Below are 24,594 nucleotides of genomic sequence, written 5' to 3'. Positions count from 1 at the left end.
CAAGGACGTGGTTGAATGAGCTAGCTCTAAGCAAAAGGTCAATGACTGTACAAAGAAACTCCAAGGACATGTATTTCTGTGCTCATCGTTTTAATTCAACTATGACTGATGTAAAATGGTTTGAATCCCAAAACCCCTGCAGAAAGTTCAATTTGGCCAAAGTATCAGCCTCTGATGCTAGAGAACGTGACATCAAGCACCATGTTGTCTGCAGCAAAACTTCTGATATCAAATGTTTGTTAAAGCAAAGCAACCATCGGAAACAGTGTCAGAAAACCCTTGAACTCATTCTAAATGCTAGAGGGCTCAGTCGGGAATTGAATATAATTGAAATAGAAAGCGTTTGTTGTTAGGAAGCCGAGGAAGTTAGCTTGCTTTGAAACGGCTGGGCTCGTCCGGGATTTGAACCCGGGAACTCTCGCACCCGAAGCGAGAATCATACCCCTAGACCAACGAGCCAGACCAGAATCACCTATGGCTACGTGTGTACACATCTACAGTCACTTAATGTGGCCCTCTAAAAGATTGGGCAGGCACTAGTTTTAATAGAAAACACTTGCCGTTAGGAAGCCGCATTTCCTGGAAGGCAGCGACTCTGAGTATGGCCTGTACAAGGAAAAAAAAAACACGACCTTTGACTGAATCTGGGATATGTTGTAGTACAGATGAACAAAAGTAATTATTTCAAAACCACAGTAGTTTTTATCTAACCTCAACGTAGCCAGCTTGCTTTGAAACGGCTGGGCTCGTCCGGGATTTGAATCCGGGACCTCTCGCACCCTAAGCGAGAATCATACCCCTAGACGAACGAGCCTGACTGCGAACACCAACAGCTACGTGTGTACACATGTACAGTCACTGAATGTTGCCCTCTAAAAGATTGGGCAGGCACTAATTTTAATAGAAAACGCTTGCCGTTAGGAAGCCGCATTTCCTGGAAGGCAGCGACTCTGAGTATGGTCTGTACAAGGAAAAAAACACTTGACCTTTGACTGAATCTGGGCTATGTTGTAGTACAGATGAACAAAAGTAATTATTTCAAAAACTCAGCAGTTTTGAGGTGGGCTCAACGCAGCAAGCTTGCTATGAAACGACTGGGCTCGTCCGGGATTTGAACCCGGGACCTCTCGCACCCTAAGCGAGAATCACACCCCTAGACCAACGAGCCTCTCCGGTATGCCATGTTTTGTGTGGGTACCACAAATTTAGTGAAGCTCACCTGTATAACGGAACGTGTTCTGTTGTCGAGATACTTAAGTGTAGATATTTGAGCTTCAAAAACTACTTCAAGGGATACTACAGATTGACGGCCAACTTTGCCAAACAAGGCCCGGTGGCCTAATGGATAAGGCATCAGCCTCCGGAGCTGAGGGTTGTGGGTTCAAGTCCCACCTGGGTCGTCTTTGATGAGCTACCTTTAAGATGGCTTTGTGAGAATTTCAAGGAGGATATATGACTATATTCATGATGACCGCACGATTGGAATTATCATAATGACAACCATATATCACTATGAAAGACGAATTTAAAAGAGAATTCCACAAAGTGTTTTTTAACACAAGTCACAACAAAAGTAGCTGTCTACTCATCAAGACTGATTCTGCATCCTCAGCATCAATAAATTGTCTTCTGCCACTCATGCTTTGCCCTTGAAGTCAACAGTGCCAATGAGAGCTTTGGCCATCTAATTGCAGAAAAACGCACGGCACACCAGTGAAGGGCTCTAAAAGTCAACAGCAGCATACAGACTATATCTTAGGCTTGACTTTGAACCATAAGGCATCAGCCTCCGTCCAAGGACGTGGTTGAATGAGCTAGCTCTAAGCAAAAGGTCAATGACTGTACAAAGAAACTCCAAGGACATGTATTTCTGTGCTCATGGTTTTAATTCAACTATGACTGATGTAAAATGGTTTGAATCCCAAAACCCCTGCAGAAAGTTCAGTTTGGCCGAAGTATCAGCCTCTGATGCTAGAGAACGTGACATCAAGCACCATGTTGTCTGCAGCAAAAGTTCTGATATCAAATGGTTGTTAAAGCAAAGCAACCATCGGAAACAGTGTCAGAAAACCCTTGAACTCATTCTAAATGCTAGAGGGCTCAGTCGGGAATTGAATATAATTGAAATAGAAAGTGTTTGTTGTTAGGAAGCCGAGGAAGTTAGCTTGCTTTGAAACGGCTGGGCTCGTCCGGGATTTGAACCCGGGACCTCTCGCACCCGAAGCGAGAATCATACCCCTAGACCAACGAGCCAGACCAGAATCACCTATGGCTACATGTGTGCACATCTACAGTCACTTAATGTGGCCCTCTAAAAGATTGGGCAGGCACTAGTTTTAATAGAAAACACTTGTCGTTAGGAAGCCGCATTTCCTGGAAGGCAGCGACTCTGAGTATGGCCTGCACAAGGAAGAAAATAACACGACCTTTGACTGAATCTGGGATATGTTGTAGTACAGATGAACAACAGTAATTATTTCAAAACCACAGTAGTTTTTATCTAAGCTCAACGTAGCCAGCTTGCTTTGAAACGGCTGGCCTCGTCCGGGATTTGAACCCGGAACCTCTCGCACCCTAAGCGAGAATCATACCCCTAGACCAACGAGCCTGACTGCGAACACCAACAGCTACGTGTGTACACATGTACAGTCACTGAATGTTGCCCTCTAAAAGATTGGGCAGGCACTAATTTTAATAGAAAACGCTTGCCGTTAGGAAGCCGCATTTCCTGGAAGGCAGCGACTCTGAGTATGGTCTGTACAAGGAAAAAAAAAACACTTGACCTTTGACTGAATCTGGGCTATGTTGTAGTACAGATGAACAAAAGTAATTATTTCAAAACCTCAGCAGTTTTGAGGTGGGCTCAACGCAGCCAGCTTGCAATGAAAAGACTAGGCTCGTCCGGGATTTGAACCCGGGACCTATCGCACCCTAAGCGAGAATCATACCCCTAGACCAACGAGCCTCTCCGGTATGCCACGTTTTGTGTGGGTACCACAAATTTAGTGAAGCTCACCTGTATAACGGAACGTGTTCTGTTGTCGAGATACTTAAGTGTAGATATTTGAGCTTCAAAAACTACTTCAAGGGATACTACAGATTGACGGCCAACTTTGCCAAACAAGGCCCGGTGGCCTAATGGATAAGGCATCAGCCTCCGGAGCTGAGGATTGTGGGTTCAAGTCCCAACTGGGTCGTCTTTGATGGGCTACCTTTAAGATGGCTTTGTGAGAATTTCAAGGAGGATTTTTCTATGACTATATCCATGATGACGGCACGATTGGAATTATCATAATGATAACCATATATCACTATGAAAGACGAATTTAAAAGAGAATTCCACAAAGTGTTTTTTTAACACAAGTCACAACAAAAGTAGCTGTCTACTCATCAAGACTGATTCTGCATCTTCAGCATCAATAAATTGTCTTCTGCCACTCATGCTTTGCCCATGAAGTCAACAGTGCCAATGAGAGCTTTGGCCATCTAATTGCAGAAAAACGCACGGCACACCAGTGAAGGGCTCTAAAAGTCAACAGCAGCATACAGACTATATCTTAGGCTTGACTTTGAACCATAAGGCATCAGCCTCCGTCCAAGGACGTGGTTGAATGAGCTAGCTCTAAGCAAAAGGTCAATGACTGTACAAAGAAACTCCAAGGACATGTATTCCTGTGCTCATGGTTTTAATTCAACTATGACTGATGTAAAATGGTTTGAATCCCAAAACCCCTGCAGAAAGTTCAATTTGGCCGAAATATCAGCCTCTGATGCTAGAGAACGTGACATCAAGCACCATGTTGTCTGCAGCAAAAGTTCTGATATCAAATGGTTGTTAAAGCAAAGCAACCATCGGAAACAGTGTCAGAAAACCTTGAACTCATTCTAAATGCTAGAGGGCTCAGTCGGGAATTGAATATAATTGAAATAGAAAGCGTTTGTTGTTAGGAAGCCGAGGAAGTTAGCTTGCTTTGAAACGGCTGGGCTCGTCCGGGATTTGAACCCGGGACCTCTCGCACCCGAAGCGAGAATCATACCCCTAGACCAACGAGCCAGACCAGAATCACCTATGGCTACGTGTGTACAAATCTACAGTCACTTAATGTGGCCCTCTAAAAGATTGGGCAGGCACTAGTTTTAATAGAAAACACTTGTCGTTAGGAAGCCGCATTTCCTGGAAGGCAGCGACTCTGAGTATGGCTTGCACAAGGAAGAAAAAAACACGACCTTTGTCTGAATCTGGGATATGTTGTAGTACAGATGAACAACAGTAATTATTTCAAAACCACAGTAGTTTTTATCTAAGCTCAACGTAGCCAGCTTGCTTTGAAAAGGCTGGGCTCGTCCGGGATTTGAACCCGGGACCTCTCTCACCCTAAGCGAGAATCATACCCCTAGACCAACGAGCCTGACTGCGAACACCAACAGCTACGTGTGTACACATGTACAGTCACTGAATGTTGCCCTCTAAAAGATTGGGCAGGCACTAATTTTAATAGAAAACGCTTGCCGTTAGGAAGCCGCATTTCCTGGAAGGCAGCGACTCTGAGTATGGTCTGTACAAGGAAAAAAAAAACACTTGACCTTTGACTGAATCTGGGCTATGTTGTAGTACAGATGAACAAAAGTAATTATTTCAAAAACTCAGCAGTTTTGAGGTGGGCTCAACGCAGCCAGCTTGCTATGAAACGACTGGGCTCGTCCGGGATTTGAACCCGGGACCTCTCCATGATGACCGCACGATTGGAATTATCATAATGATAACCATATATCACTATGAAAGAAGAATTTAAAAGAGAATTCCACAAAGTGTTTTTTTAACACAAGTCACAACAAAAGTAGCTGTCTACTCATCAAGACTGATTCTGCATCTTCAGCATCAATAAATTGTCTTCTGCCACTCATGCTTTGCCCATGAAGTCAACAGTGCCAATGAGAGCTTTGGCCATCTAATTGCAGAAAAACGCACGACACACCAGTGAAGGGCTCTAAAGTCAACAGCAGCATACAGACTATATCTTAGGCTTGACTTTGAACCATAAGGCATCAGCCTCCGTCCAAGGACGTGGTTGAATGAGCTAGCTCTAAGCAAAAGGTCAATGACTGTACAAAGAAACTCCAAGGACATGTATTTCTGTGCTCATGGTTTTAATTCAACTATGACTGATGTAAAATGGTTTGAATCCCAAAACCCCTGCAGAAAGTTCAATTTGGCCGAAGTATCAGCCTCTGATGCTAGAGAACGTGACATCAAGCACCATGTTGTCTGCAGCAAAAGTTCTGATATCAAATGGTTGTTAAAGCAAAGCAACCATCGGAAACAGTGTCAGAAAACCCTTGAACTCATTCTAAATGCTAGAGGGCTCAGTCGGGAATTGAATATAATTGAAATAGAAAGCGTTTGTTGTTAGGAAGCCGAGGAAGTTAGCTTGCTTTGAAACGGCTGGGCTAGTCCGGGATTTGAACCCGGGACCTCTCGCACCCGAAGCAAGAATCATACCCCTAGACCAACGAGCCAGACCAGAATCACCTATGGCTACATGTGTGCACATCTACAGTCACTTAATGTGGCCCTCTAAAAGATTGGGCAGGCACTAGTTTTAATAGAAAACACTTGTCGTTAGGAAGCCGCATTTCCTGGAAGGCAGCGACTCTGAGTATGGCCTGCACAAGGAAGAAAAAAACACGACCTTTGATTGAATCTGGGATATGTTGTAGTACAGATGAACAACAGTAATTATTTCAAAACCACAGTAGTTTTTATCTAAGCTCAACGTAGCCAGCTTGCTTTGAAACGGCTGGGCTCGTCCGGGATTTGAACCCGGGACCTCTCGCACCCTAAGCGAGAATCATACCCCTAGACCAACGAGCCTGACTGCGAACACCAACAGCTACGTGTGTACAAATGTACAGTCACTGAATGTTGCCCTCTAAAAGATTGGGCAGGCACTAATTTTAATAGAAAACGCTTGCCGTTAGGAAGCCGCATTTCCTGGAAGGCAGCGACTCTGAGTATGGTCTGTACAAGGAAAAAAAAAACACTTGACCTTTGACTGAATCTGGGCTATGTTGTAGTACAGATGAACAAAAGTAATTATTTCAAAAACTCAGCAGTTTTGAGGTGGGCTCAACGCAGCCAGCTTGCTATGAAACGACTGGGCTCGTCCGGGATTTGAACCCGGGACCTCTCGCACCCTAAGCGAGAATCATACCCCTAGACCAACGAGCCTCTCCGGTATGCCATGTTTTGTGTGGGTACCACAAATTTAGTGAAGCTCACCTGTATAACGGAACGTGTTCTGTTGTCGAGATACTTAAGTGTAGATATTTGAGCTTCAAAAACTACTTCAAGGGATACTACAGATTGACGGCCAACTTTGCCAAACAAGGCCCGGTGGCCTAATGGATAAGGCATCAGCCTCCGGAGCTGAGGATTGTGGGTTCAAGTCCCAACTGGGTCGTCTTTGATGGGCTAACTTTAAGATGGCTTTGTGAGAATTTCAAGGAGGATTTTTCAATGACTATATCCATGATGACCGCACGATTGGAATTATCATAATGATAACCATATATCACTATGAAAGACGAATTTAAAAGAGAATTCCACAAAGTGTTTTTTTAACACAAGTCACAACAAAAGTAGCTGTCTACTCATCAAGACTGATTCTGCATCTTCAGCATCAATAAATTGTCTTCTGCCACTCATGCTTTGCCCATGAAGTCAACAGTGCCAATGAGAGCTTTGGCCATCTAATTGCAGAAAAACGCACGGCACACCAGTGAAGGGCTCTAAAAGTCAACAGCAGCATACAGACTTTATCTTAGGCTTGACTTTGAACCATAAGGCATCAGCCTCCATCCAAGGACGTGGTTGAATGAGCTAGCTCTAAGCAAAAGGTCAATGACTGTACAAAGAAACTCCAAGGACATGTATTCCTGTGCTCATGGTTTTAATTCAACTATGACTGATGTAAAATGGTTTGAATCCCAAAACCCCTGCAGAAAGTTCAATTTGGCCGAAATATCAGCCTCTGATGCTAGAGAACGTGACATCAAGCACCATGTTGTCTGCAGCAAAAGTTCTGATATCAAATGGTTGTTAAAGCAAAGCAACCATCGGAAACAGTGTCAGAAAACCTTGAACTCATTCTAAATGCTAGAGGGCTCAGTCGGGAATTGAATATAATTGAAATAGAAAGCATTTGTTGTTAGGAAGCCGAGGAAGTTAGCTTGCTTTGAAACGGCTGGGCTCGTCCGGGATTTGAACCCGGGACCTCTCGCACCCGAAGCAAGAATCATACCCCTAGACCAACGAGCCAGACCAGAATCACCTATGGCTACATGTGTGCACATCTACAGTCACTTAATGTGGCCCTCTAAAAGATTGGGCAGGCACTAGTTTTAATAGAAAACACTTGTCGTTAGGAAGCCGCATTTCCTGGAAGGCAGCGACTCTGAGTATGGCCTGCACAAGGAAGAAAAAAACACGACCTTTGACTGTATCTGGGATATGTTGTAGTACAGATGAACAACAGTAATTATTTCAAAACCACAGTAGCTTTTATCTAAGCTCAACGTAGCCAGCTTGCTTTGAAACGGCTGGGCTCGTCTGGGATTTGAACCCGGGACCTCTCGCACCCTAAGCGAGAATCATACCCCTAGACCAACGAGCCTGACTGCGAACACCAACAGCTACGTGTGTACACATGTACAGTCACTGAATGTTGCCCTCTAAAAGATTGGGCAGGCACTAATTTTAATAGAAAACGCTTGCCGTTAGGAAGCCGCATTTCCTGGAAGGCAGCGACTCTGAGTATGGTCTGTACAAGGAAAAAAAAAACACTTGACCTTTGACTGAATCTGGGCTATGTTGTAGTACAGATGAACAAAAGTAATTATTTCAAAACCTCAGCAGTTTTGAGGTGGGCTCAACGCAGCCAGCTTGCAATAAAATGACTGGGCTCGTCCGGGATTTGAACCCGGGACCTCTCGCACCCTAAGCGAGAATCATACCCCTAGACCAACGAGCCTCTCCGGTATGCCATGTTTTGTGTGGGTACCACAAATTTAGTGAAGCTCACCTGTATAACGGAACGTGTTCTGTTGTCGAGATACTTAAGTGTAGATATTTGAGCTTCAAAAACTACTTCAAGGGATACTACAGATTGACGGCCAACTTTGCCAAACAAGGCCCGGTGGCCTAATGGATAAGGCATCAGCCTCCGGAGCTGAGGATTTGTGGGTTCAAGTCCCACCTGGGTCGTCTTTGATGGGCTACCTTTAAGATGGCTTTGTGAGAATTTCAAGGAGGATATATGACTATATCCATGATGACCGCACGATTGGAATTATCATAATGATAACCATATATCACTATGAAAGACGAATTTAAAAGAGAATTCCACAAAGTGTTTTTTTAACACAAGTCACAACAAAAGTAGCTGTCTACTCATCAAGACTGATTCTGCATCTTCAGCATCAATAAATTGTCTTCTGCCACTCATGCTTTGCCCATGAAGTCAACAGTGCCAATGAGAGCTTTGGCCATCTAATTGCAGAAAAACGCACGGCACACCAGTGAAGGGCTCTAAAAGTCAACAGCAGCATACAGACTATATCTTAGGCTTGACTTTGAACCATAAGGCATCAGCCTCCGTCCAAGGACGTGGTTGAATGAGCTAGCTCTAAGCAAAAGGTCAATGACTGTACAAAGAAACTCCAAGGACATGTATTTCTGTGCTCATGGTTTTAATTCAACTATGACTGATGTAAAATGGTTTGAATCCCAAAACCCCTGCAGAAAGTTCAATTTGGCCGAAATATCAGCCTCTGATGCTAGAGAACATGACATCAAGCACCATGTTGTCTGCAGCAAAAGTTCTGATATCAAATGGTTGTTAAAGCAAAGCAACCATCGGAAACAGTGTCAGAAAACCTTGAACTCATTCTAAATGCTAGAGGGCTCAGTCGGGAATTGAATATAGTTTAAATAGAAAGCGTTTTTTGTTAGGAAGCCGAGGAAGTTAGCTTGCTTTGAAACGGCTGGGCTCGTCCGGGATTTGAACCCGGGACCTCTCGCACCCGAAGCGAGAATCATACCCCTAGACCAACGAGCCAGACCAGAATCACCTATGGCTACGTGTGTACACATCTACAGTCACTTAATGTGGCCCTCTAAAAGATTGGGCAGGCACTAGTTTTAATAGAAAACACTTGTCGTTAGGAAGCCGCATTTCCTGGAAGGCAGCGACTCTGAGTATGGCCTGCACAAGGAAGAAAAAAACACAACCTTTGTCTGAATCTGGGATATGTTGTAGTACAGATGAAAAACAGTAATTATTTCAAAACCACAGTAGTTTTTATCTAAGCTCAACGTAGTCAGCTTGCTTTGAAACGGCTGGGCTCGTCCGGGATTTGAACCCGGGACCTCTCGCACCCTAAGCGAGAATCATACCCCTAGACCAACAAGCCTGACTGCGAACACCAACAGCTACGTGTGTACACATGTACAGTCACTGAATGTTGCCCTCTAAAAGATTGGGCAGGCACTAATTTTAATAGAAAACGCTTGCCGTTAGGAAGCCGCATTTCCTGGAAGGCAGCGACTCTGAGTATGGTCTGTACAAGGAAAAAAAAAACACTTGACCTTTGACTGAATCTGGGCTATGTTGTAGTACAGATGAACAAAAGTAATTATTTCAAAAACTCAGCAGTTTTGAGGTGGGCTCAACGCAGCCAGCTTGCTATGAAACGACTGGGCTTGTCCGGGATTTGAACCCGGGACCTCTCGCACCCTAAGCGAGAATCATATCCCTAGACCAACGAGCCTCTCCGGTATGCCATGTTTTGTGTGGGTACCACAAATTTAGTGAAGCTCACCTGTATAACGGAACGTGTTCTGTTGTTGAGATACTTAAGTGTAGATATTTGAGCTTCAAAAACTACTTCAAGGGATACTACAGATTGACGGCCAACTTTGCCAAACAAGGCCCGGTGGCCTAATGGATAAGGCATCAGCCTCCGGAGCTGAGGATTGTGGGTTCAAGTCCCAACTGGGTTGTCTTTGATGGGCTACCTTTAAGATGGCTTTGTGAGAATTTCAAGGAGGATTTTTCAATGACTATATCCATGATGACCGCACGATTGGAATTATCATAATGATAACCATATATCACTATGAAAGACGAATTTAAAAGAGAATTCCACAAAGTGTTTTTTTAACACAAGTCACAACAAAAGTAGCTGTCTACTCATCAAGACTGATTCTGCATCTTCAGCATCAATAAATTGTCTTCTGCCACTCATGCTTTGCCCATGAAGTCAACAGTGCCAATGAGAGCTTTGGCCATCTAATTGCAGAAAAACGCACGGCACACCAGTGAAGGGCTCTAAAAGTCAACAGCAGCATACAGACTTTATCTTAGGCTTGACTTTGAACCATAAGGCATCAGCCTCCATCCAAGGACGTGGTTGAATGAGCTAGCTCTAAGCAAAAGGTCAATGACTGTACAAAGAAACTCCAAGGACATGTATTCCTGTGCTCATGGTTTTAATTCAACTATGACTGATGTAAAATGGTTTGAATCCCAAAACCCCTGCAGAAAGTTCAATTTGGCCGAAATATCAGCCTCTGATGCTAGAGAACGTGACATCAAGCACCATGTTGTCTGCAGCAAAAGTTCTGATATCAAATGGTTGTTAAAGCAAAGCAACCATCGGAAACAGTGTCAGAAAACCTTGAACTCATTCTAAATGCTAGAGGGCTCAGTCGGGAATTGAATATAATTGAAATAGAAAGCGTTTGTTGTTAGGAAGCCGAGGAAGTTAGCTTGCTTTGAAACGGCTGGGCTCGTCCGGGATTTGAACCCGGGACCTCTCGCACCCGAAGCGAGAATCATACCCCTAGACCAACGAGCCAGACCAGAATCACCTATGGCTACGTGTGTACACATCTACAGTCACTTAATGTGGCCCTCTAAAAGATTGGGCAGGCACTAGTTTTAATAGAAAACACTTGTCGTTAGGAAGCCGCATTTCCTGGAAGGCAGCGACTCTGAGTATGGCTTGCACAAGGAAGAAAAAAACACGACCTTTGTCTGAATCTGGGATATGTTGTAGTACAGATGAACAACAGTAATTATTTCAAAACCACAGTAGTTTTTATCTAAGCTCAACGTAGCCAGCTTGCTTTGAAAAGGCTGGGCTCGTCCGGGATTTGAACCCGGGACCTCTCGCACCCTAAGCGAGAATCATACCCCTAGACCAACGAGCCTGACTGCGAACACCAACAGCTACGTGTGTACACATGTACAGTCACTGAATGTTGCCCTCTAAAAGATTGGGCAGGCACTAATTTTAATAGAAAACGCTTGCCGTTAGGAAGCCGCATTTCCTGGAAGGCAGCGACTCTGAGTATGGTCTGTACAAGGAAAAAAAAAACACTTGACCTTTGACTGAATCTGGGCTATGTTGTAGTACAGATGAACAAAAGTAATTATTTCAAAAACTCAGCAGTTTTGAGGTGGGCTCAACGCAGCCAGCTTGCTATGAAACGACTGGGCTCGTCCGGGATTTGAACCCGGGACCTCTCCATGATGACCGCACGATTGGAATTATCATAATGATAACCATATATCACTATGAAAGAAGAATTTAAAAGAGAATTCCACAAAGTGTTTTTTTAACACAAGTCACAACAAAAGTAGCTGTCTACTCATCAAGACTGATTCTGCATCTTCAGCATCAATAAATTGTCTTCTGCCACTCATGCTTTGCCCATGAAGTCAACAGTGCCAATGAGAGCTTTGGCCATCTAATTGCAGAAAAACGCACGGCACACCAGTGAAGGGCTCTAAAAGTCAACAGCAGCATACAGACTATATCTTAGGCTTGACTTTGAACCATAAGGCATCAGCCTCCGTCCAAGGACGTGGTTGAATGAGCTAGCTCTAAGCAAAAGGTCAATGACTGTACAAAGAAACTCCAAGGACATGTATTTCTGTGCTCATGGTTTTAATTCAACTATGACTGATGTAAAATGGTTTGAATCCCAAAACCCCTGCAGAAAGTTCAATTTGGCCGAAGTATCAGCCTCTGATGCTAGAGAACGTGACATCAAGCACCATGTTGTCTGCAGCAAAAGTTCTGATATCAAATGGTTGTTAAAGCAAAGCAACCATCGGAAACAGTGTCAGAAAACCCTTGAACTCATTCTAAATGCTAGAGGGCTCAGTCGGGAATTGAATATAATTGAAATAGAAAGCATTTGTTGTTAGGAAGCCGAGGAAGTTAGCTTGCTTTGAAACGGCTGGGCTCGTCCGGGATTTGAACCCGGGACCTCTCGCACCCGAAGCAAGAATCATACCCCTAGACCAACGAGCCAGACCAGAATCACCTATGGCTACATGTGTGCACATCTACAGTCACTTAATGTGGCCCTCTAAAAGATTGGGCAGGCACTAGTTTTAATAGAAAACACTTGTCGTTAGGAAGCCGCATTTCCTGGAAGGCAGCGACTCTGAGTATGGCCTGCACAAGGAAGAAAAAAACACGACCTTTGACTGTATCTGGGATATGTTGTAGTACAGATGAACAACAGTAATTATTTCAAAACCACAGTAGCTTTTATCTAAGCTCAACGTAGCCAGCTTGCTTTGAAACGGCTGGGCTCGTCTGGGATTTGAACCCGGGACCTCTCGCACCCTAAGCGAGAATCATACCCCTAGACCAACGAGCCTGACTGCGAACACCAACAGCTACGTGTGTACACATGTACAGTCACTGAATGTTGCCCTCTAAAAGATTGGGCAGGCACTAATTTTAATAGAAAACGCTTGCCGTTAGGAAGCCGCATTTCCTGGAAGGCAGCGACTCTGAGTATGGTCTGTACAAGGAAAAAAAAAACACTTGACCTTTGACTGAATCTGGGCTATGTTGTAGTACAGATGAACAAAAGTAATTATTTCAAAACCTCAGCAGTTTTGAGGTGGGCTCAACGCAGCCAGCTTGCAATAAAATGACTGGGCTCGTCCGGGATTTGAACCCGGGACCTCTCGCACCCTAAGCGAGAATCATACCCCTAGACCAACGAGCCTCTCCGGTATGCCATGTTTTGTGTGGGTACCACAAATTTAGTGAAGCTCACCTGTATAACGGAACGTGTTCTGTTGTCGAGATACTTAAGTGTAGATATTTGAGCTTCAAAAACTACTTCAAGGGATACTACAGATTGACGGCCAACTTTGCCAAACAAGGCCCGGTGGCCTAATGGATAAGGCATCAGCCTCCGGAGCTGAGGATTTGTGGGTTCAAGTCCCACCTGGGTCGTCTTTGATGGGCTACCTTTAAGATGGCTTTGTGAGAATTTCAAGGAGGATATATGACTATATCCATGATGACCGCACGATTGGAATTATCATAATGATAACCATATATCACTATGAAAGACGAATTTAAAAGAGAATTCCACAAAGTGTTTTTTTAACACAAGTCACAACAAAAGTAGCTGTCTACTCATCAAGACTGATTCTGCATCTTCAGCATCAATAAATTGTCTTCTGCCACTCATGCTTTGCCCATGAAGTCAACAGTGCCAATGAGAGCTTTGGCCATCTAATTGCAGAAAAACGCACGGCACACCAGTGAAGGGCTCTAAAAGTCAACAGCAGCATACAGACTATATCTTAGGCTTGACTTTGAACCATAAGGCATCAGCCTCCGTCCAAGGACGTGGTTGAATGAGCTAGCTCTAAGCAAAAGGTCAATGACTGTACAAAGAAACTCCAAGGACATGTATTTCTGTGCTCATGGTTTTAATTCAACTATGACTGATGTAAAATGGTTTGAATCCCAAAACCCCTGCAGAAAGTTCAATTTGGCCGAAATATCAGCCTCTGATGCTAGAGAACATGACATCAAGCACCATGTTGTCTGCAGCAAAAGTTCTGATATCAAATGGTTGTTAAAGCAAAGCAACCATCGGAAACAGTGTCAGAAAACCTTGAACTCATTCTAAATGCTAGAGGGCTCAGTCGGGAATTGAATATAGTTTAAATAGAAAGCGTTTTTTGTTAGGAAGCCGAGGAAGTTAGCTTGCTTTGAAACGGCTGGGCTCGTCCGGGATTTGAACCCGGGACCTCTCGCACCCGAAGCGAGAATCATACCCCTAGACCAACGAGCCAGACCAGAATCACCTATGGCTACGTGTGTACACATCTACAGTCACTTAATGTGGCCCTCTAAAAGATTGGGCAGGCACTAGTTTTAATAGAAAACACTTGTCGTTAGGAAGCCGCATTTCCTGGAAGGCAGCGACTCTGAGTATGGCCTGCACAAGGAAGAAAAAAACACAACCTTTGTCTGAATCTGGGATATGTTGTAGTACAGATGAAAAACAGTAATTATTTCAAAACCACAGTAGTTTTTATCTAAGCTCAACGTAGTCAGCTTGCTTTGAAACGGCTGGGCTCGTCCGGGATTTGAACCCGGGACCTCTCGCACCCTAAGCGAGAATCATACCCCTAGACCAACAAGCCTGACTGCGAACACCAACAGCTACGTGTGTACACATGTACAGTCACTGAATGTTGCCCTCTAAAAGATTGGGCAGGCACTAATTTTAATAGAAAACGCTTGCCGTTAGGAAGCCGCATTTCCTGGAAGGCAGCGACTCTGAGTATGGTCTGTACAAGGAAAAAAAAAACACTTGACCTTTGACTGAATCTGGGCTATGTTGTAGTACAGATGAACAAAAGTAATTATTTCAAAAACTCAGCAGTTTTGAGGTGGGCTCAACGCAGCCAGCTTGCTATGAAACGACTGGGCTTGTCCGGGATTTGAACCCGGGACCTCTCGCACCCTAAGCGAGAATCATATCCCTAGACCAACGAGCCTCTCCGGTATGCCATGTTTTGTGTGGGTACCACAAATTTAGTGAAGCTCACCTGTATAACGGAACGTGTTCTGTTGTTGAGATACTTAAGTGTAGATATTTGAGCTTCAAAAACTACTTCAAGGGATACTACAGATTGACGGCCAACTTCGCCAAACAAGGCCCGGTGGCCTAATGGATAAGGCATCAGCCTCCGGAGCTGAGGATTGTGGGTTCAAGTCCCAACTGGGTTGTCTTTGATGGGCTACCTTTAAGATGGCTTTGTGAGAATTTCAAGGAGGATTTTTCAATGACTATATCCATGATGACCGCACGATTGGAAATATCATAATGATAACCATATATCACTATGAAAGACGAATTTAAAAGAGAATTCCACAAAGTGTTTTTTTAACACAAGTCACAACAAAAGTAGCTGTCTACTCATCAAGACTGATTCTGCATCTTCAGCATCAATAAATTGTCTTCTGCCACTCATGCTTTGCCCATGAAGTCAACAGTGCCAATGAGAGCTTTGGCCATCTAATTGCAGAAAAACGCACGGCACACCAGTGAAGGGCTCTAAAAGTCAACAGCAGCATACAGACTATATCTTAGGCTTGACTTTGAACCATAAGGCATCAGCCTCCGTCCAAGGACGTGGTTGAATGAGCTAGCTCTAAGCAAAAGGTCAATGACTGTACAAAGAAACTCCAAGGACATGTATTTCTGTGCTCATCGTTTTAATTCAACTATGACTGATGTAAAATGGTTTGAATCCCAAAACCCCTGCAGAAAGTTCAATTTGGCCAAAGTATCAGCCTCTGATGCTAGAGAACGTGACATCAAGCACCATGTTGTCTGCAGCAAAACTTCTGATATCAAATGGTTGTTAAAGCAAAGCAACCATCGGAAACAGTGTCAGAAAACCCTTGAACTCATTCTAAATGCTAGAGGGCTCAGTCGGGAGTTGAATATAATTGAAATAGAAAGCGTTTGTTGTTAGGAAGCAGAGGAAGTTAGCTTGCTTTGAAACGGCTGGGCTCGTCCGGGATTTGAACCCGGGATCTCTCGCACCCGAAGCGAGAATCATACCCCTAGACCAACAAGCCAGACAAGAATCACCTATGGCTACGTGTGTACACATGTACAGTCACTTAATGTGGCCCTCTAAAAGATTGGGCAGGCACTAGTTTTAATAGAAAACACTTGTCGTTAGGAAGCCGCATTTCCTGGAAGGCAGCGACTCTGAGTATGGCCTGCACAAGGAAAAAAAAAACGCGACCTTTGACTGAATCTGGGATATGTTGTAGTACAGATGAACAACAGTATTTATTTCAAAAACACAGTAGTTTTTATCTAAGCTCAACGTAGCCAGCTTGCTTTGAAACGGCTGGGCTCGTCCGGGATTTGAACCCGGGACCTCTCGCACCCTAAGCGAGAATCATACCCCTAGACCAACGAGCCTGACTGCAAACACCAACAGCTACGTGTGTACACATGTACAGTCACTGAATGTTGCCCTCTAAAAGATTGGGCAGGCACTAATTTTAATAGAAAACGCTTGCCGTTAGGAAGCCGCATTTCCTGGAAGGCAGCGACTCTGAGTATGGTCTGTACAAGGAAAAAAAAAACACTTGACCTTTGACTGAATCTGGGCTATGTTGTAGTACAGATGAACAAAAGTAATTATTTCAAAAACTCAGCAGTTTTGAGGTGGGCTCAACGCAGCCAGCTTGCTATGAAACGACTGGGCTCGTCCGGGATTTGAACCCGGGACCTCTCGCACCCTAAGCGAGAATCATACCCCTAGACCAACGAGCCTCTCCGGTATGCCATGTTTTGTGTGGGTACCACAAATTTAGTGAAGCTCACCTGTATAACGGAACGTGTTCTGTTGTCGAGATACTTAAGTGTAGATATTTGAGCTTCAAAAACTACTTCAAGGGATACTACAGATTGACGGCCAATTTTGCCAAACAAGGCCCGGTGGCCTAATGGATAAGGCATCAGCCTCCGGAGCTGAGGATTGTGGGTTCAAGTCCCAACTGGGTCGTCTTTGATGGGCTACCTTTAAGATGACTTTGTGAGAATTTCAAGGAGGATTTTTCAATGCCTATATCCATGATGACCGCACGATTGGAATTATCATAATGATAACCATATATCACTATGAAAGACGAATTTAAAAGAGAATTCCACAAAGTGTTTTTTTAACACAAGTCACAACAAAAGTAGCTGTCTACTCATCAAGACTGATTCTGCATCTTCAGCATCAATAAATTGTCTTCTGCCACTCATGCTTTGCCCATGAAGTCAACAGTGCCAATGAGAGCTTTGGCCATCTAATTGCAGAAAAACGCACGGCACACCAGTGAAGGGCTCTAAAAGTCAACAGCAGCATACAGACTATATCTTAGGCTTGACTTTGAACCATAAGGCATCAGCCTCCGTCCAAGGACGTGGTTGAATGAGCTAGCTCTAAGCAAAAGGTCAATGACTGTACAAAGAAACTCCAAGGACATGTATTTCTGTGCTCATGGTTTTAATTCAACTATGACTGATGTAAAATGGTTTGAATCCCAAAACCCCTGCAGAAAGTTCAATTTGGCCGAAATATCAGCCTCTGATGCTAGAGAACGTGACATCAAGCACCATGTTGTCTGCAGCAAAAGTTCTGATATCAAATGGTTGTTAAAGCAAAGCAACCATCGGAAACAGTGTCAGAAAACCTTGAACTCATTCTAAATGCTAGAGGGCTCAGTCGGGAATTGAATATAATTGAAATAGAAAGCGTTTGTTGTTAGGAAGCCGAGGAAGTTAGCTTGCTTTGAAACGGCTGGGCTCGTCCGGGATTTGAACCCGGGACCTCTCGCACCCGAAGCGAGAATCATACCCCTAGACCAACGAGCCAGACCAGAATCACCTATGGCTACGTGTGTACACATCTACAGTCACTTAATGTGGCCCTCTAAAAGATTGGGCAGGCACTAGTTTTAATAGAAAACACTTGTCGTTAGGAAGCCGCATTTCCTGGAAGGCAGCGACTCTGAGTATGGCCTGCACAAGGAAGAAAAAAAAAACACGACCTTTGTCTGAATCTGGGATATGTTGTAGTACAGATGAACAACAGTAATTATTTCAAAACCACAGTAGTTTTTATCTAAGCTCAACGTAGCCAGCTTGCTTTGAAACGGCTGGGCTCGTCCGGGATTTGAACCCGGGACCTCTCGCACCCTAAGCGAGAATCATACCCCTAGACCAACGAGCCTGACTGCGAACACCAGCAGCTACGTGTGTACACATGTACAGTCACTGAATGTTGCCCTCTAAAAGATTGGGCAGGCACTAATTTTAATAGAAAACGCTTGCCGTTAGGAAGCCGCATTTCCTGGAAGGCAGCGACTCTGAGTATGGTCTGTACAAGGAAAAAAAAAACACTTGACCTTTGACTGAATCTGGGCTATGTTGTAGTACAGATGAACAAAAGTAATTATTTCAAAAACTCAGCAGTTTTGAGGTGGGCTCAACGCAGCCAGCTTGCTATGAAACGACTGGGCTCGTCCGGGATTTGAACCCGGGACCTCTCGCACCCTAAGCGAGAATCATACCCCTAGACCAACGAGCCTCTCCGGTATGCCATGTTTTGTGTGGGTACCACAAATTTAGTGAAGCTCACCTGTATAACGGAACGTGTTCTGTTGTCGAGATACTTAAGTGTAGATATTTGAGCTTCAAAAACTACTTCAAGGGATACTACAGATTGACGGCCAACTTTGCCAAACAAGGCCCGGTGGCCTAATGGATAAGGCATCAGCCTCCGGAGCTGAGGATTGTGGGTTCAAGTCCCAACTGGGTCGTCTTTGATGGGCTACCTTTAAGATGGCTTTGTGAGAATTTCAAGGAGGATTTTTCAATGACTATATCCATGATGACCGCACGATTGGAATTATCATAATGATAACCATATATCACTATGAAAGACGAATTTTAAAGAGAATTCCACAAAGTGTTTTTTTAACACAAGTCACAACAAAAGTAGCTGTCTACTCATCAAGACTGATTCTGCATCTTCAGCATCAATAAATTGTCTTCTGCCACTCATGCTTTGCCCATGAAGTCAACAGTGCCAATGAGAGCTTTGGCCATCTAATTGCAGAAAAACGCACGGCACACCAGTGAAGGGCTCTAAAAGTCAACAGCAGCATACAGACTATATCTTAGGCTTGACTTTGAACCATAAGGCATCAGCCTCCGTCCAAGGACGTGGTTGAATGAGCTAGCTCTAAGCAAAAGGTCAATGACTGTACAAAGAAACTCCAAGGACATGTATTTCTGTGCTCATGGTTTTAATTCAACTATGACTGATGTAAAATGGTTTGAATCCCAAAACCCCTGCAGAAAGTTCAATTTGGCCGAAATATCAGCCTCTGATGCTAGAGAACGTGACATCAAGCACCATGTTGTCTGCAGCAAAAGTTCTGATATCAAATGGTTGTTAAAGCAAAGCAACCATCGGAAACAGTGTCAGAAAACCTTGAACTCATTCTAAATGCTAGAGGGCTCAGTCGGGAATTGAATATAATTGAAATAGAAAGCGTTTGTTGTTAGGAAGCCGAGGAAGTTAGCTTGCTTTGAAACGGCTGGGCTCGTCCGGGATTTGAACCCGGGACCTCTCGCACCCGAAGCGAGAATCATACCCCTAGACCAACGAGCCAGACCAGAATCACCTATGGCTACGTGTGTACAAATCTACAGTCACTTAATGTGGCCCTCTAAAAGATTGGGCAGGCACTAGTTTTAATAGAAAACACTTGTCGTTAGGAAGCCGCATTTCCTGGAAGGCAGCGACTCTGAGTATGGCTTGCACAAGGAAGAAAAAAACACGGCCTTTGTCTGAATCTGGGATATGTTGTAGTACAGATGAACAACAGTAATTATTTCAAAACCACAGTAGTTTTTATCTAAGCTCAACGTAGCCAGCTTGCTTTGAAAAGGCTGGGCTCGTCCGGGATTTGAACCCGGGACCTCTCTCACCCTAAGCGAGAATCATACCCCTAGACCAACGAGCCTGACTGCGAACACCAACAGCTACGTGTGTACACATGTACAGTCACTGAATGTTGCCCTCTAAAAGATTGGGCAGGCACTAATTTTAATAGAAAACGCTTGCCGTTAGGAAGCCGCATTTCCTGGAAGGCAGCGACTCTGAGTATGGTCTGTACAAGGAAAAAAAAACCACTTGACCTTTGACTGAATCTGGGCTATGTTGTAGTACAGATGAACAAAAGTAATTATTTCAAAAACTCAGCAGTTTTGAGGTGGGCTCAACGCAGCCAGCTTGCTATGAAACGACTGGGCTCGTCCGGGATTTGAACCCGGGACCTCTCCATGATGACCGCACGATTGGAATTATCATAATGATAACCATATATCACTATGAAAGAAGAATTTAAAAGAGAATTCCACAAAGTGTTTTTTTAACACAAGTCACAACAAAAGTAGCTGTCTACTCATCAAGACTGATTCTGCATCTTCAGCATCAATAAATTGTCTTCTGCCACTCATGCTTTGCCCATGAAGTCAACAGTGCCAATGAGAGCTTTGGCCATCTAATTGCAGAAAAACGCACGACACACCAGTGAAGGGCTCTAAAGTCAACAGCAGCATACAGACTATATCTTAGGCTTGACTTTGAACCATAAGGCATCAGCCTCCGTCCAAGGACGTGGTTGAATGAGCTAGCTCTAAGCAAAAGGTCAATGACTGTACAAAGAAACTCCAAGGACATGTATTTCTGTGCTCATGGTTTTAATTCAACTATGACTGATGTAAAATGGTTTGAATCCCAAAACCCCTGCAGAAAGTTCAATTTGGCCGAAGTATCAGCCTCTGATGCTAGAGAACGTGACATCAAGCACCATGTTGTCTGCAGCAAAAGTTCTGATATCAAATGGTTGTTAAAGCAAAGCAACCATCGGAAACAGTGTCAGAAAACCTTGAACTCATTCTAAATGCTAGAGGGCTCAGTCGGGAATTGAATATAATTGAAATAGAAAGCGTTTGTTGTTAGGAAGCCGAGGAAGTTAGCTTGCTTTGAAACAGCTGGGCTCGTCCGGGATTTGAACCCGGGACCTCTCGCACCCGAAGCGAGAATCATACCCCTAGACCAACGAGCCAGACCAGAATCACCTATGGCTACGTGTGTACAAATCTACAGTCACTTAATGTGGCCCTCTAAAAGATTGGGCAGGCACTAGTTTTAATAGAAAACACTTGTCGTTAGGAAGCCGCATTTCCTGGAAGGCAGCGACTCTGAGTATGGCTTGCACAAGGAAGAAAAAAACACGGCCTTTGTCTGAATCTGGGATATGTTGTAGTACAGATGAACAACAGTAATTATTTCAAAACCACAGTAGTTTTTATCTAAGCTCAACGTAGCCAGCTTGCTTTGAAAAGGCTGGGCTCGTCCGGGATTTGAACCCGGGACCTCTCTCACCCTAAGCGAGAATCATACCCCTAGACCAACGAGCCTGACTGCGAACACCAACAGCTACGTGTGTACACATGTACAGTCACTGAATGTTGCCCTCTAAAAGATTGGGCAGGCACTAATTTTAATAGAAAACGCTTGCCGTTAGGAAGCCGCATTTCCTGGAAGGCAGCGACTCTGAGTATGGTCTGTACAAGGAAAAAAAAAACACTTGACCTTTGACTGAATCTGGGCTATGTTGTAGTACAGATGAACAAAAGTAATTATTTCAAAAACTCAGCAGTTTTGAGGTGGGCTCAACGCAGCCAGCTTGCTATGAAACGACTGGGCTCGTCCGGGATTTGAACCCGGGACCTCTCGCACCCTAAGCGAGAATCATACCCCTAGACCAACGAGCCTCTCCGGTATGCCATGTTTTGTGTGGGTACCACAAATTTAGTGAAGCTCACCTGTATAACGGAACGTGTTCTGTTGTCGAGATACTTAAGTGTAGATATTTGAGCTTCAAAAACTACTTCAAGGGATACTACAGATTGACGGCCAATTTTGCCAAACAAGGCCCGGTGGCCTAATGGATAAGGCATCAGCCTCCGGAGCTGAGGATTGTGGGTTCAAGTCCCAACTGGGTCGTCTTTGATGGGCTACCTTTAAGATGACTTTGTGAGAATTTCAAGGAGGATTTTTCAATGACTATATCCATGATGACCGCACGATTGGAATTATCATAATGATAACCATATATCACTATGAAAGACGAATTTAAAAGAGAATTCCACAAAGTGTTTTTTTAACACAAGTCACAACAAAAGTAGCTGTCTACTCATCAAGACTGATTCTGCATCTTCAGCATCAATAAATTGTCTTCTGCCACTCATGCTTTGCCCATGAAGTCAACAGTGCCAATGAGAGCTTTGGCCATCTAATTGCAGAAAAACGCACGGCACACCAGTGAAGGGCTCTAAAAGTCAACAGCAGCATACAGACTATATCTTAGGCTTGACTTTGAACCATAAGGCATCAGCCTCCGTCCAAGGACGTGGTTGAATGAGCTAGCTCTAAGCAAAAGGTCAATGACTGTACAAAGAAACTCCAAGGACATGTATTTCTGTGCTCATGGTTTTAATTCAACTATGACTGATGTAAAATGGTTTGAATCCCAAAACCCCTGCAGAAAGTTCAATTTGGCCGAAATATCAGCCTCTGATGCTAGAGAACGTGACATCAAGCACCATGTTGTCTGCAGCAAAAGTTCTGATATCAAATGGTTGTTAAAGCAAAGCAACCATCGGAAACAGTGTCAGAAAACCTTGAACTCATTCTAAATGCTAGAGGGCTCAGTCGGGAATTGAATATAATTGAAATAGAAAGCGTTTGTTGTTAGGAAGCCGAGGAAGTTAGCTTGCTTTGAAACAGCTGGGCTCGTCCGGGATTTGAACCCGGGACCTCTCGCACCCGAAGCGAGAATCATACCCCTAGACCAACGAGCCAGACCAGAATCACCTATGGCTACGTGTGTACAAATCTACAGTCACTTAATGTGGCCCTCTAAAAGATTGGGCAGGCACTAGTTTTAATAGAAAACACTTGTCGTTAGGAAGCCGCATTTCCTGGAAGGCAGCGACTCTGAGTATGGCTTGCACAAGGAAGAAAAAAACACGGCCTTTGTCTGAATCTGGGATATGTTGTAGTACAGATGAACAACAGTAATTATTTCAAAACCACAGTAGTTTTTATCTAAGCTCAACGTAGCCAGCTTGCTTTGAAAAGGCTGGGCTCGTCCGGGATTTGAACCCGGGACCTCTCTCACCCTAAGCGAGAATCATACCCCTAGACCAACGAGCCTGACTGCGAACACCAACAGCTACGTGTGTACACATGTACAGTCACTGAATGTTGCCCTCTAAAAGATTGGGCAGGCACTAATTTTAATAGAAAACGCTTGCCGTTAGGAAGCCGCATTTCCTGGAAGGCAGCGACTCTGAGTATGGTCTGTACAAGGAAAAAAAAAACACTTGACCTTTGACTGAATCTGGGCTATGTTGTAGTACAGATGAACAAAAGTAATTATTTCAAAAACTCAGCAGTTTTGAGGTGGGCTCAACGCAGCCAGCTTGCTATGAAACGACTGGGCTCGTCCGGGATTTGAACCCGGGACCTCTCCATGATGACCGCACGATTGGAATTATCATAATGATAACCATATATCACTATGAAAGAAGAATTTAAAAGAGAATTCCACAAAGTGTTTTTTTAACACAAGTCACAACAAAAGTAGCTGTCTACTCATCAAGACTGATTCTGCATCTTCAGCATCAATAAATTGTCTTCTGCCACTCATGCTTTGCCCATGAAGTCAACAGTGCCAATGAGAGCTTTGGCCATCTAATTGCAGAAAAACGCACGACACACCAGTGAAGGGCTCTAAAGTCAACAGCAGCATACAGACTATATCTTAGGCTTGACTTTGAACCATAAGGCATCAGCCTCCGTCCAAGGACGTGGTTGAATGAGCTAGCTCTAAGCAAAAGGTCAATGACTGTACAAAGAAACTCCAAGGACATGTATTTCTGTGCTCATGGTTTTAATTCAACTATGACTGATGTAAAATGGTTTGAATCCCAAAACCCCTGCAGAAAGTTCAATTTGGCCGAAGTATCAGCCTCTGATGCTAGAGAACGTGACATCAAGCACCATGTTGTCTGCAGCAAAAGTTCTGATATCAAATGGTTGTTAAAGCAAAGCAACCATCGGAAACAGTGTCAGAAAACCTTGAACTCATTCTAAATGCTAGAGGGCTCAGTCGGGAATTGAATATAATTGAAATAGAAAGCGTTTGTTGTTAGGAAGCCGAGGAAGTTAGCTTGCTTTGAAACAGCTGGGCTCGTCCGGGATTTGAACCCGGGACCTCTCGCACCCGAAGCGAGAATCATACCCCTAGACCAACGAGCCAGACCAGAATCACCTATGGCTACGTGTGTACAAATCTACAGTCACTTAATGTGGCCCTCTAAAAGATTGGGCAGGCACTAGTTTTAATAGAAAACACTTGTCGTTAGGAAGCCGCATTTCCTGGAAGGCAGCGACTCTGAGTATGGCTTGCACAAGGAAGAAAAAAACACGGCCTTTGTCTGAATCTGGGATATGTTGTAGTACAGATGAACAACAGTAATTATTTCAAAACCACAGTAGTTTTTATCTAAGCTCAACGTAGCCAGCTTGCTTTGAAAAGGCT

At 44.0% G+C, this 24,594-nt stretch overlaps 48 non-coding genes across 48 annotated transcripts; 10 read left to right on the top strand and 38 right to left on the bottom strand.

The window, feature by feature from the left end:
• Nucleotides 1-387: 387 nt before the first annotated feature.
• Nucleotides 388-459, bottom strand: trnap-cgg (transfer RNA proline (anticodon CGG)). Its single transcript has one exon. It is a non-coding gene; the product is annotated as a tRNA-Pro (tRNA).
• Nucleotides 460-1,096: 637 nt separating this feature from the next.
• trnap-agg (transfer RNA proline (anticodon AGG)) lies at nt 1,097-1,168 on the bottom strand. Its single transcript has one exon. It is a non-coding gene; the product is annotated as a tRNA-Pro (tRNA).
• A 159-nt stretch (nt 1,169-1,327) lies between these two features.
• On the top strand, nt 1,328-1,400 carry trnar-ccg (transfer RNA arginine (anticodon CCG)). The gene has a single exon. It is a non-coding gene; the product is annotated as a tRNA-Arg (tRNA).
• A 781-nt stretch (nt 1,401-2,181) lies between these two features.
• On the bottom strand, nt 2,182-2,253 carry trnap-cgg (transfer RNA proline (anticodon CGG)). The gene has a single exon. It is a non-coding gene; the product is annotated as a tRNA-Pro (tRNA).
• Nucleotides 2,254-2,535: 282 nt separating this feature from the next.
• Nucleotides 2,536-2,608, bottom strand: trnap-agg (transfer RNA proline (anticodon AGG)). The gene has a single exon. It is a non-coding gene; the product is annotated as a tRNA-Pro (tRNA).
• A 285-nt stretch (nt 2,609-2,893) lies between these two features.
• Nucleotides 2,894-2,965, bottom strand: trnap-agg (transfer RNA proline (anticodon AGG)). Its single transcript has one exon. It is a non-coding gene; the product is annotated as a tRNA-Pro (tRNA).
• A 159-nt stretch (nt 2,966-3,124) lies between these two features.
• On the top strand, nt 3,125-3,197 carry trnar-ccg (transfer RNA arginine (anticodon CCG)). The gene has a single exon. It is a non-coding gene; the product is annotated as a tRNA-Arg (tRNA).
• A 785-nt stretch (nt 3,198-3,982) lies between these two features.
• On the bottom strand, nt 3,983-4,054 carry trnap-cgg (transfer RNA proline (anticodon CGG)). The gene has a single exon. It is a non-coding gene; the product is annotated as a tRNA-Pro (tRNA).
• A 283-nt stretch (nt 4,055-4,337) lies between these two features.
• trnap-agg (transfer RNA proline (anticodon AGG)) lies at nt 4,338-4,409 on the bottom strand. The gene has a single exon. It is a non-coding gene; the product is annotated as a tRNA-Pro (tRNA).
• A 1,036-nt stretch (nt 4,410-5,445) lies between these two features.
• On the bottom strand, nt 5,446-5,517 carry trnap-cgg (transfer RNA proline (anticodon CGG)). Its single transcript has one exon. It is a non-coding gene; the product is annotated as a tRNA-Pro (tRNA).
• Nucleotides 5,518-5,800: 283 nt separating this feature from the next.
• Nucleotides 5,801-5,872, bottom strand: trnap-agg (transfer RNA proline (anticodon AGG)). Its single transcript has one exon. It is a non-coding gene; the product is annotated as a tRNA-Pro (tRNA).
• A 285-nt stretch (nt 5,873-6,157) lies between these two features.
• trnap-agg (transfer RNA proline (anticodon AGG)) lies at nt 6,158-6,229 on the bottom strand. Its single transcript has one exon. It is a non-coding gene; the product is annotated as a tRNA-Pro (tRNA).
• Nucleotides 6,230-6,388: 159 nt separating this feature from the next.
• Nucleotides 6,389-6,461, top strand: trnar-ccg (transfer RNA arginine (anticodon CCG)). The gene has a single exon. It is a non-coding gene; the product is annotated as a tRNA-Arg (tRNA).
• Nucleotides 6,462-7,246: 785 nt separating this feature from the next.
• On the bottom strand, nt 7,247-7,318 carry trnap-cgg (transfer RNA proline (anticodon CGG)). Its single transcript has one exon. It is a non-coding gene; the product is annotated as a tRNA-Pro (tRNA).
• A 283-nt stretch (nt 7,319-7,601) lies between these two features.
• Nucleotides 7,602-7,673, bottom strand: trnap-agg (transfer RNA proline (anticodon AGG)). The gene has a single exon. It is a non-coding gene; the product is annotated as a tRNA-Pro (tRNA).
• Nucleotides 7,674-7,958: 285 nt separating this feature from the next.
• On the bottom strand, nt 7,959-8,030 carry trnap-agg (transfer RNA proline (anticodon AGG)). The gene has a single exon. It is a non-coding gene; the product is annotated as a tRNA-Pro (tRNA).
• Nucleotides 8,031-8,189: 159 nt separating this feature from the next.
• trnar-ccg (transfer RNA arginine (anticodon CCG)) lies at nt 8,190-8,263 on the top strand. Its single transcript has one exon. It is a non-coding gene; the product is annotated as a tRNA-Arg (tRNA).
• A 781-nt stretch (nt 8,264-9,044) lies between these two features.
• Nucleotides 9,045-9,116, bottom strand: trnap-cgg (transfer RNA proline (anticodon CGG)). Its single transcript has one exon. It is a non-coding gene; the product is annotated as a tRNA-Pro (tRNA).
• A 283-nt stretch (nt 9,117-9,399) lies between these two features.
• Nucleotides 9,400-9,471, bottom strand: trnap-agg (transfer RNA proline (anticodon AGG)). The gene has a single exon. It is a non-coding gene; the product is annotated as a tRNA-Pro (tRNA).
• Nucleotides 9,472-9,756: 285 nt separating this feature from the next.
• Nucleotides 9,757-9,828, bottom strand: trnap-agg (transfer RNA proline (anticodon AGG)). Its single transcript has one exon. It is a non-coding gene; the product is annotated as a tRNA-Pro (tRNA).
• Nucleotides 9,829-9,987: 159 nt separating this feature from the next.
• Nucleotides 9,988-10,060, top strand: trnar-ccg (transfer RNA arginine (anticodon CCG)). Its single transcript has one exon. It is a non-coding gene; the product is annotated as a tRNA-Arg (tRNA).
• A 785-nt stretch (nt 10,061-10,845) lies between these two features.
• Nucleotides 10,846-10,917, bottom strand: trnap-cgg (transfer RNA proline (anticodon CGG)). The gene has a single exon. It is a non-coding gene; the product is annotated as a tRNA-Pro (tRNA).
• Nucleotides 10,918-11,200: 283 nt separating this feature from the next.
• On the bottom strand, nt 11,201-11,272 carry trnap-agg (transfer RNA proline (anticodon AGG)). Its single transcript has one exon. It is a non-coding gene; the product is annotated as a tRNA-Pro (tRNA).
• Nucleotides 11,273-12,309: 1,037 nt separating this feature from the next.
• Nucleotides 12,310-12,381, bottom strand: trnap-cgg (transfer RNA proline (anticodon CGG)). The gene has a single exon. It is a non-coding gene; the product is annotated as a tRNA-Pro (tRNA).
• A 283-nt stretch (nt 12,382-12,664) lies between these two features.
• trnap-agg (transfer RNA proline (anticodon AGG)) lies at nt 12,665-12,736 on the bottom strand. The gene has a single exon. It is a non-coding gene; the product is annotated as a tRNA-Pro (tRNA).
• A 285-nt stretch (nt 12,737-13,021) lies between these two features.
• trnap-agg (transfer RNA proline (anticodon AGG)) lies at nt 13,022-13,093 on the bottom strand. The gene has a single exon. It is a non-coding gene; the product is annotated as a tRNA-Pro (tRNA).
• Nucleotides 13,094-13,252: 159 nt separating this feature from the next.
• trnar-ccg (transfer RNA arginine (anticodon CCG)) lies at nt 13,253-13,326 on the top strand. Its single transcript has one exon. It is a non-coding gene; the product is annotated as a tRNA-Arg (tRNA).
• Nucleotides 13,327-14,107: 781 nt separating this feature from the next.
• On the bottom strand, nt 14,108-14,179 carry trnap-cgg (transfer RNA proline (anticodon CGG)). Its single transcript has one exon. It is a non-coding gene; the product is annotated as a tRNA-Pro (tRNA).
• Nucleotides 14,180-14,462: 283 nt separating this feature from the next.
• On the bottom strand, nt 14,463-14,534 carry trnap-agg (transfer RNA proline (anticodon AGG)). The gene has a single exon. It is a non-coding gene; the product is annotated as a tRNA-Pro (tRNA).
• A 285-nt stretch (nt 14,535-14,819) lies between these two features.
• Nucleotides 14,820-14,891, bottom strand: trnap-agg (transfer RNA proline (anticodon AGG)). Its single transcript has one exon. It is a non-coding gene; the product is annotated as a tRNA-Pro (tRNA).
• Nucleotides 14,892-15,050: 159 nt separating this feature from the next.
• trnar-ccg (transfer RNA arginine (anticodon CCG)) lies at nt 15,051-15,123 on the top strand. The gene has a single exon. It is a non-coding gene; the product is annotated as a tRNA-Arg (tRNA).
• A 786-nt stretch (nt 15,124-15,909) lies between these two features.
• trnap-cgg (transfer RNA proline (anticodon CGG)) lies at nt 15,910-15,981 on the bottom strand. Its single transcript has one exon. It is a non-coding gene; the product is annotated as a tRNA-Pro (tRNA).
• Nucleotides 15,982-16,264: 283 nt separating this feature from the next.
• trnap-agg (transfer RNA proline (anticodon AGG)) lies at nt 16,265-16,336 on the bottom strand. Its single transcript has one exon. It is a non-coding gene; the product is annotated as a tRNA-Pro (tRNA).
• Nucleotides 16,337-16,621: 285 nt separating this feature from the next.
• Nucleotides 16,622-16,693, bottom strand: trnap-agg (transfer RNA proline (anticodon AGG)). Its single transcript has one exon. It is a non-coding gene; the product is annotated as a tRNA-Pro (tRNA).
• Nucleotides 16,694-16,852: 159 nt separating this feature from the next.
• On the top strand, nt 16,853-16,925 carry trnar-ccg (transfer RNA arginine (anticodon CCG)). The gene has a single exon. It is a non-coding gene; the product is annotated as a tRNA-Arg (tRNA).
• Nucleotides 16,926-17,710: 785 nt separating this feature from the next.
• Nucleotides 17,711-17,782, bottom strand: trnap-cgg (transfer RNA proline (anticodon CGG)). Its single transcript has one exon. It is a non-coding gene; the product is annotated as a tRNA-Pro (tRNA).
• Nucleotides 17,783-18,068: 286 nt separating this feature from the next.
• trnap-agg (transfer RNA proline (anticodon AGG)) lies at nt 18,069-18,140 on the bottom strand. Its single transcript has one exon. It is a non-coding gene; the product is annotated as a tRNA-Pro (tRNA).
• A 285-nt stretch (nt 18,141-18,425) lies between these two features.
• trnap-agg (transfer RNA proline (anticodon AGG)) lies at nt 18,426-18,497 on the bottom strand. Its single transcript has one exon. It is a non-coding gene; the product is annotated as a tRNA-Pro (tRNA).
• A 159-nt stretch (nt 18,498-18,656) lies between these two features.
• trnar-ccg (transfer RNA arginine (anticodon CCG)) lies at nt 18,657-18,729 on the top strand. Its single transcript has one exon. It is a non-coding gene; the product is annotated as a tRNA-Arg (tRNA).
• A 785-nt stretch (nt 18,730-19,514) lies between these two features.
• trnap-cgg (transfer RNA proline (anticodon CGG)) lies at nt 19,515-19,586 on the bottom strand. Its single transcript has one exon. It is a non-coding gene; the product is annotated as a tRNA-Pro (tRNA).
• Nucleotides 19,587-19,869: 283 nt separating this feature from the next.
• On the bottom strand, nt 19,870-19,941 carry trnap-agg (transfer RNA proline (anticodon AGG)). Its single transcript has one exon. It is a non-coding gene; the product is annotated as a tRNA-Pro (tRNA).
• A 1,035-nt stretch (nt 19,942-20,976) lies between these two features.
• On the bottom strand, nt 20,977-21,048 carry trnap-cgg (transfer RNA proline (anticodon CGG)). Its single transcript has one exon. It is a non-coding gene; the product is annotated as a tRNA-Pro (tRNA).
• A 283-nt stretch (nt 21,049-21,331) lies between these two features.
• On the bottom strand, nt 21,332-21,403 carry trnap-agg (transfer RNA proline (anticodon AGG)). Its single transcript has one exon. It is a non-coding gene; the product is annotated as a tRNA-Pro (tRNA).
• Nucleotides 21,404-21,688: 285 nt separating this feature from the next.
• Nucleotides 21,689-21,760, bottom strand: trnap-agg (transfer RNA proline (anticodon AGG)). The gene has a single exon. It is a non-coding gene; the product is annotated as a tRNA-Pro (tRNA).
• A 159-nt stretch (nt 21,761-21,919) lies between these two features.
• trnar-ccg (transfer RNA arginine (anticodon CCG)) lies at nt 21,920-21,992 on the top strand. The gene has a single exon. It is a non-coding gene; the product is annotated as a tRNA-Arg (tRNA).
• A 785-nt stretch (nt 21,993-22,777) lies between these two features.
• Nucleotides 22,778-22,849, bottom strand: trnap-cgg (transfer RNA proline (anticodon CGG)). The gene has a single exon. It is a non-coding gene; the product is annotated as a tRNA-Pro (tRNA).
• Nucleotides 22,850-23,132: 283 nt separating this feature from the next.
• Nucleotides 23,133-23,204, bottom strand: trnap-agg (transfer RNA proline (anticodon AGG)). The gene has a single exon. It is a non-coding gene; the product is annotated as a tRNA-Pro (tRNA).
• A 1,035-nt stretch (nt 23,205-24,239) lies between these two features.
• trnap-cgg (transfer RNA proline (anticodon CGG)) lies at nt 24,240-24,311 on the bottom strand. Its single transcript has one exon. It is a non-coding gene; the product is annotated as a tRNA-Pro (tRNA).
• Between the last annotated feature and the right edge of the window lie 283 nt (nt 24,312-24,594).

Source organism: Pseudorasbora parva, chromosome 4, assembly GCF_024679245.1.
Source record: "Pseudorasbora parva isolate DD20220531a chromosome 4, ASM2467924v1, whole genome shotgun sequence".
Classification (NCBI taxonomy): Eukaryota; Metazoa; Chordata; class Actinopteri; order Cypriniformes; family Gobionidae; genus Pseudorasbora; species Pseudorasbora parva.
The sequence above is the reverse complement of the archived record's forward strand: the minus strand, read 5'-3'. Positions and strand labels throughout refer to the sequence as shown.